Source organism: Cucumis melo, chromosome 1, assembly GCF_025177605.1.
Source record: "Cucumis melo cultivar AY chromosome 1, USDA_Cmelo_AY_1.0, whole genome shotgun sequence".
NCBI lineage: Eukaryota > Viridiplantae > Streptophyta > Magnoliopsida > Cucurbitales > Cucurbitaceae > Cucumis > Cucumis melo.
In genome coordinates, this window is record NC_066857.1 from 18,160,631 (window position 1) to 18,168,720 (window position 8,090).

The window sequence follows — 8,090 nt, forward strand, 5'->3', positions numbered from 1 at the left end:
CAATGAATGTGAATGAGAAGCTGCAACAAAATGATGATGCAGAGATGGCCGATGCACAGTTGTTTAGAAGCCTTGTTGGAGGCTTGATTTATCTAACTCGTATCTGTCCCGATATTTCGTATTCTATTGGTGTGATTTCCAGGTTTATGCAATGTCCTTCAAGGGATCATTTCGGAGCAGCAAAGCGTGTTATGCGATAAATTGCTGGAACTATAGAACATGGTATTTGGTAGTCTAAAGTTTCTGATTTCAAATTATGCGGGTTCACAGACAGTGATTGGGCGAGCTCCTTGGAAGATAAGTGAAGTGTTTCAGCGAATGTTTTCACTTTAGGTTCAGGAGTTATTACTTGGAGCTCGAAGAAATAAGCAATTGTTGCTTTATCATCTTCAGAAGCAAAATATGCTGCAGCAACTTCAGCAGCATGTCAGGCAATTTGGTTGTAAAGAATGCTAACAGAACTCCAACATGAGCAAGAGAGAGCAACTGTAATATTCTGCGACAACAAAGCAACGATCTCAATGACGAAAAATCCGACATTTCATAGCCGGACAAAGCACATTGATATTTGCTTTCATTTTATTCGTGATTTGGTTGCAAAGGAAGAGGTTTCTCTGTCATATTGCAGCACACATGAGCAGTGGGCTGATATTCTCACAAAAGCTTTGTCAAAGGAGAAGTTTTGTTACTTTAGAGCTATTATGGGTATTAGCAAATTTGAATCAAGAGGGAGTATTGAAGACTGATTCAAATTATGTGATGATTTAAATTAATGTTTTAAATTTATTTTCTGTTAATAGGCTATGTTAAGTTAGTGGGTAAGTGTTAAAGTTAGTGGGTAAGTGGTGTAAGAACGTGTTTTTTTTAGTAAGTGTCAGTTTTTTGTAAGCCTTTAATAAGGTATTTTAATTGATTATTCAGATATGAAAAAAAAAAGAGTTCTTTTTCTGGCCTGGCCTGCTGAATTTTTGTTTCTGTATCCATAAGTGTCTAAAATTTCTCCAACAAGTTTGTGGTAATCAAGTTGTTGGCTAAACATTCTTCTTTACAAATTGCTGATGTTTTTACATAAGTTCTTTTTCTCTTTTGATGTCCAAGATGAGTGTTTTGAACATTTTTAAGCAAAGATAAGTCCCATCTCGAGTGCGTGTATTAGAATTTGTTAATTGATTGTTATATTGTTGTAACAAACTAATGGTGTTCTCCCGCTGCTACGTGGACGTAGCTAATACAGTATTAGTAAATCACCTATATCTATATATCGATTTCTATTATACTTTATTGTTGATTTCAATATATTTTTATAGCTTAATAGTATTCACACATACGAAAAAGAATGGTACGTACTTATCTACCAATGTGTAATTAATAAAAACACGGCCTCATATTTTTCAAGAGTGACGCTAAGGGATCATACCGAAAAGTAACAGTCTGGACTACTCTCGTTTATAGTCCACTCTTACAAAAATTAAATTACTTTTTCTTGTTTTCTTTTTTTAAAAAAGCAAAATTATACAACTTTAATTTTAACACAAAAATAACAACTAATCAGCACACAAATGTTAAATTTAAGTAAAAACGAGAAAAAAAAATGGAAGATGGATGGTTCTGATTAGAAGGAAATTAACAGCAAGCAAATAATCCTTTATTCCATTCAAAAAATTACAATTACACTTTAAATGGGCACAAAAAGACAAACATAATATGGTTTTCTTCTTCTATTCTTCAAACCACTGAAGGAGCTGGCTCACTTAATCATCCTCGTAAAAACAAAGGAAAAATGAGAGATATTATGTTAAAGTCTTTTAATGATAAATATGTATGAACAATAAAATGCTTCATTATTTGGTATTATATATAATTACCATATACAAATTCAAACTTTTTACATTATAAAGTCTAGAGAAAAAAAAATTAGAAAGAGATTTTTAAAGTATAATATCACAAAAACTTCATTATGAACTTGCATGGAATGACTGTCTAGAATGTAGCACCTTTTGAGTTCAAGAGTGATTTAACAATGTATATTACCTTGTTTCATTAACACGTAATGACTTCATCACGTTAATCTTCGATAAGGAAAAGGAATTTCACCAGATTCAATATGCTTAACATCCTCCACAAGAAGTTGATAATGCCTTTTCACTTCTTCTTCAGTTTTCCCACCAATGGCCTTCGAAACATTCAGCCATCTTTCAGGTGTGTCTTTATCATAAACTGCCAAAGCTTTCTCAAATGCTTTGTTTTGCTTTACAGTCCATGGAGTGCTTGGTCCATGAGCAGTCATGGAAGCCATTCGACAAAATAAAAAGGAATCCTTCAAAGGGTTTGAAGTGAGGGGAAAAAAAAGTTAAAAATAATTAAAGAGTGGGAGTAAACAGAAAGGACTAAAAAACTCTTATTTTGCAAGGTGAAAAGTATGATATGTGTGATCTAAAGGCCATGGCGTGTGTAACGACCCAACTCTTTAGTGAGCACCTAGGACATGCTGGTCTGTAGTGAACCCGGGGGTAACACTAAGACAATCGGGATGCGAGGACCCCGTCGAATCACTCGAATCATATCTATATCCATGCTAGACTGGCGTCCCGTCGGACCACACAGTCCTAAATAGGTGGTGATCCCGAAGGACACCCATGCAGGTACGACTCTAATAGACAAAGTTAACAGAACACCCTATCCATAGCATGTAGCATAACATAACATCATAACATGGCATGAGTATTAATCATAACGTCCTTATTCATGTGATTAATATATCATGTATCATAAACATCATAAACATACCAGTCATCATCGTCAATCATAGTATCAGTCATCATCATCAATTTCAATATCAATCATCACAAATACAATATCAATCATCATCTATAGCATCACATTATGCATCTTAGCTACCATCGATGCATAATCATAATTACATGCAGTCTCTTAAATTCAGTTCGAAGGTCTAGTAGGAGAATCTCTTACCTGGAGATTTTAACCAAACAAGGTACTCCCTATCTGACAGTAAAAATTCTCCAATCAACTTGATTCTAATCATAAATGGAAAACTCAGTATCTCAATTAATGAAATTAGCAACTGGCTAACATCCAAAATTTTCCCAAATTGATTAACTTAAAAAAAAAAGGGGTTGAAACCAATTCAACCTTTATTGGGAAAATCCAAGATTTAAATCTTAAAAATTAGCCAATTGAACCTTTAAAGAAACCCCCAAATAGATCTAAAATTAAATTAATAAAATATTAATTTAATTTCATTGGCTTACCAAGGTTACTCAAATGGAGGTTGAAAAATCCTCTTATCCTTGATGGAAAAATACATCACTTTAAATCCTCAAGCTTCCAAAGAGGTTATCTTAGAGAAGAAGATGAAGAACCTTTTTCTTTTTCCTTTACTTTCCAACTTAAGCATTCCAATCTATTTATAGACCCAAATAATAACAATAATAATAATAATTATTATTTCCTTTTCCTTTTCCTTTTAGGATATATATATATATATTATAATAACAATAATATTTATTATTATTATTTTCTTTTCCTTTTCCTTTTAGGATATATATATAATACCAAAAAATATACATATATCTTTATTCCTATTATCTTTCCTAAATAAATGCCTTAAATGCACAAAATCTTAGGCATTTATAACCATTAATAATAATAATAATACTTCTTTATTATTATTATTTTTCTCTCACCAAAATCTACAATAAACATATATATTTATTTAAACCATCATTCTCTCTTGTAAATAAATATATATCTTTTTCGTCCAATCAAATCAACCATCTCTTTCCTCATGGATTATCTTCTTTTCCAAACAAATATAATTATATTCCATAATATAATTAACTTCACTTTTCCTAATTATTAATTAAATATATATATCCATATATATATACTCAATTAAATCCAAGTCCACCAAAACTAACTTTTCCCTCCAAAATCTCAAATTAATTTAAATTCTCAATTAATTTAATCAATCAAATCTTTTCCAATAAATCACTTATAACTTCCAACATGAATTATCTTAACCCAACCATAGCAACTCCACTCCATAATCAAGATTTAACTTTCAATAATTAATTATCTTCTACAATAATCAATTATTATTTATCTTTCTCCAAAATACAATTATCTTTTCCTTAAATAATTATATTTCAACAAATATAATTATCTTTTCCTTTAACATAATAATTATATATATATTTCCACATATACATATAATTATTAAATCTCCAACAAACTTTCTACCCCACAATTTAATTAAATAACATCCATAATTATTTAATTAAATTCAACTTCAACAACACTAAAAATCCACAACTTTACTTAATTCTCTTAACTTACTATTTAATCAAAAACTCAACAAAGACCCCATGCCAAAACATCTAATTAATTAAATATTCATCCAAGAAATATTTAATTAATTTCAATTCCCACCTAAATCAAATAATTCTCATTAAATGGATTCAAAATGACGCCCAATAAATTATCTTAATTTTTGGGGTGTTACAATCTTCCCTCCTTTAACAACTTTCGTCCTCGAAAGCTCTAATCTTTGAACAACTTGGGATACTTGGCTCTCACGTCTTAATTAATAACAATTTCTACCAAATTCCAAAATCTTTAATTAAATATACACACCCATGTATATATATTTAATTAATCCAACACGAAACAACCGAATATATTCCTTAACTTTAAAGTCCACTTAATGTAATACCCATAATAAGTTCCTTAAATTTATTGGGTGTTACAATCTTCCCTCGCTAAGAAACTTTCGTCCTCGAAAGTTTTAGTCCTTGAACAACTTCGAGTATCGAGCTCCCTTGTCATACTCTTGTTCCTAAGTAGCCTTCTCAACTTGGTAACTCTGCCATAAAATTTTTCTAAGTGCAACTCTCATGTTGCGCAAAGCTTCGCTTCTCTTGACAAAATATTACTTTTCTCAAACACTTTTCTTTCCTTTACACTTATCTAAGTGAAACTTAATTCATAACTCTTCAAAAACTACATTCTATTTTCCAACTTCGGACTTCCACCCTTAGTAAGGCATTCTCCACCATTTAGCAATCTTTAGAACTCACTAATTTCTCTTTTCTTGTTTGATAAAGTTCAAACTCATGTCCAACTATCAACTTAGCTAGTTATTCTAAAGGAGTTCGTTAATTCATCACTTGTACTTTAAACTAGTTGTAACTTATCCTTCATGGTAAACTCAAAAACAGTTTCTTGAAGTCTCACCAAAATAACTATACACTAAAGTTTGCTTTGTTCCTTCTCCAGCAACTCAATTCTAAACACAATCAAATGTGCTTGATATACTTGAACTTAACCATGCCTTTAGTTCCCTTTAAAACCACCAATATAACTTATTTCTTAGATATCCAGTCACAAAACAGTTGATCACGCTGAACACGTCCAACTCTTTTGCCTACTCAATCACCCTTTTGAGCATCTTTACGTGCCAACATTTTTCTTAAAACTTTACCACCAAAGCCATCACCATTAAATCATAACATTCATGCAGTTCTAGTTTAATACAGGCAAGGTCACGTGCATATTCATAATCATGTATCATAAAATACATACCTGGCGAGTGATGAAGGACCGTAATAGCCATATATAGAGACAAAATCAGAGACTCACATCGTAAGTTAGTCTACAGAACCTAAAAGCTGACGCTCTGATATCAACTGTAACGACCCAACTCTTTATACTAAGCTGAGGTCGTTACTAAAAAGAAACAATGACAAGAGACACTTTTTGAAACGAGGGAAGAATAAATTTTCATTAAAAACGGAATATTAAAACACTGAAACATAAACGCGGAAGCAAAACTGAGTCCCCATATGGCATGTCACGGATCCTTCTCTGTCGCTCGCCAGCTTTCCTCTACCTTTACCTTCGCCTGAAATGTTAAACATAGAAAGAGTGAGTATAAACATATACTCAGTAAGGGACCTACTACTAGTCCCACTAGGTGTCTGTTAACTTCCCATTAGAGTCCTGAAAATGGTACCCAATCTCTGGCACGTTCCCGAACACGTGCAACATGCGCTCCTGTAGGAACGAAAATCTGGTCTTCGGTGTCCCGAGGGAGCACCTAGGACATGCTGGTCTGTAGTGAACCCGGGGGTAACACTAAGACAATCGGGATGCGAGGACCCCGTCGAATCACTCGAATCATATCTATATCCATGCTAGACTGGCGTCCCGTTGGACCACACAGTCCTAAATAGGTGGTGATCCCAAAGGACACCCATGCAGGTACGACTCTAATAGACAAAGTTAACAGAACACTCTATCCATAGCATGTAGCATAACATAAAATCATAACATGGCATGAGTATTAATCATAACGTCCTTATTCATGTGATTAATATATCATGTATCATAAACATCATAAACATACCAGTCATCATCGTCAATCATAGTATCAGTCATCATCATCAATTTCAATATCAATCATCACAAACACAATATCAATCATCATCTATAGCATCACAATATGCATCTTAGCTACCATCGATGCATAATCATAATTACATGCAGTCTCTTAAATTCAGTTCGAAGGTCTAGTAGGAGAATCTCTTACCTGGAGATTTTAGCCAAACAAGGTACTCCCTATCTGACAGTAAAAATTCTCCAATCAACTTGATTCTAATCATAAATGGAAAACTCAGTATCTCAATTAATGAAATTAGCAACTGGCTAACATCCAAAATTTTCCCAAATTAATTAACTTTAAAAAAAAAAAGGGTTGAAACCAATTCAACCTTTATTGGGAAAATCCAAGATTTAAATCTTAAAAATTAGCCAATTGAACCTTTAAAGAAACCCCCAAATAGATCTAAAATTAAATTAATAAAATATTAATTTAATTTCATTGGCTTACCAAGGTTACTCAAATGGAGGTTGAAAAATCCTCTTATCCTTGATGGAAAAATACATCACTTTAAATCCTCAAGCTTCCAAAGAGACCAATCTTAACTCCAACTGATGAAGCAGCGACAACAGAGGGTTATCTTAGAGAAGAAGATGAAGAACCTTTTTCTTTTTCCTTTACTTTCCAACTTAAGCATTCCAATCTATTTATAGACCCAAATAATAACAATAATAATAATTATTATTATTTCCTTTTCCTTTTTCATTTTAGGATATATATATATATATATATATATATATATATATATATATTATAATAACAATAATATTTATTATTATTATTTTCTTTTCCTTTTCCTTTTAGGATATATATATAATACCAAAAAATATACATATATCTTTATTCCTATTATCTTTCCTAAATAAATGCCTTAAATGCACAAAATCTTAGGCATTTATAACCATTAATAATAATAATAATACTTCTTTATTATTATTATTTTTCTCTCACCAAAATCTACAATAAACATATATATTTATTTAAACCATCATTCTCTCTTGTAAATAAATATATATCTTTTTCGTCCAATCAAATCAACCATCTCTTTCCTCATGGATTATCTTCTTTTCCAAACAAATATAATTATATTCCATAATATAATTAATTTCACTTTTCCAAATTATTAATTAAATATATATATCCATATATATATACTCAATTAAATCCAAGTCCACCAAAACTAACTTTTCCCTCCAAAATCTCAAATTAACTTAAATTCTCAATTAATTTAATCAATCAAATTTTTTCCAATAAATCACTTATAACTTCCAACATGAATTATCTTAACCCAACCATAGCAACTCCACTCCATAATCAAGATTTAACTTTCAATAATTAATTATCTTATACAATAATCAATTATTATTTATCTTTCTCCAAAATACAATTATCTTTTCCTTAAATAATTATATTTCAACAAATATAATTATCTTTTCCTTTAACATAATAATTATATATATATTTCCACATATACATATAATTATTAAATCTCCAACAAACTTTCCACCCCACAATTTAATTAAATAACATCCATAATTATTTAATTAAATTCAACTTCAACAACACTAAAAATCCACAACTTTACTTAATTCTCTTAACTTACTATTTAATCAAAAACTCAACAAACACCCTA

The 8,090-nt window shown here is 31.0% G+C and overlaps 1 long non-coding RNA gene across 2 annotated transcripts; it reads right to left on the reverse strand.

Moving 5' to 3' along the window:
- Positions 1-1,623: 1,623 nt before the first annotated feature.
- LOC127149948 (uncharacterized) lies at positions 1,624-2,435 on the reverse strand. 2 transcript variants are annotated; one of them, XR_007821830.1, is made up of 2 exons: positions 2,095-2,435; positions 1,624-1,760 (listed from the first exon to the last, which is right to left on the reverse strand). It is a non-coding gene; the product is annotated as an uncharacterized LOC127149948 (long non-coding RNA). The 2 variants fall into 2 exon arrangements; XR_007821829.1 differs by having other exon boundaries at positions 2,032-2,434.
- Between the last annotated feature and the right edge of the window lie 5,655 nt (positions 2,436-8,090).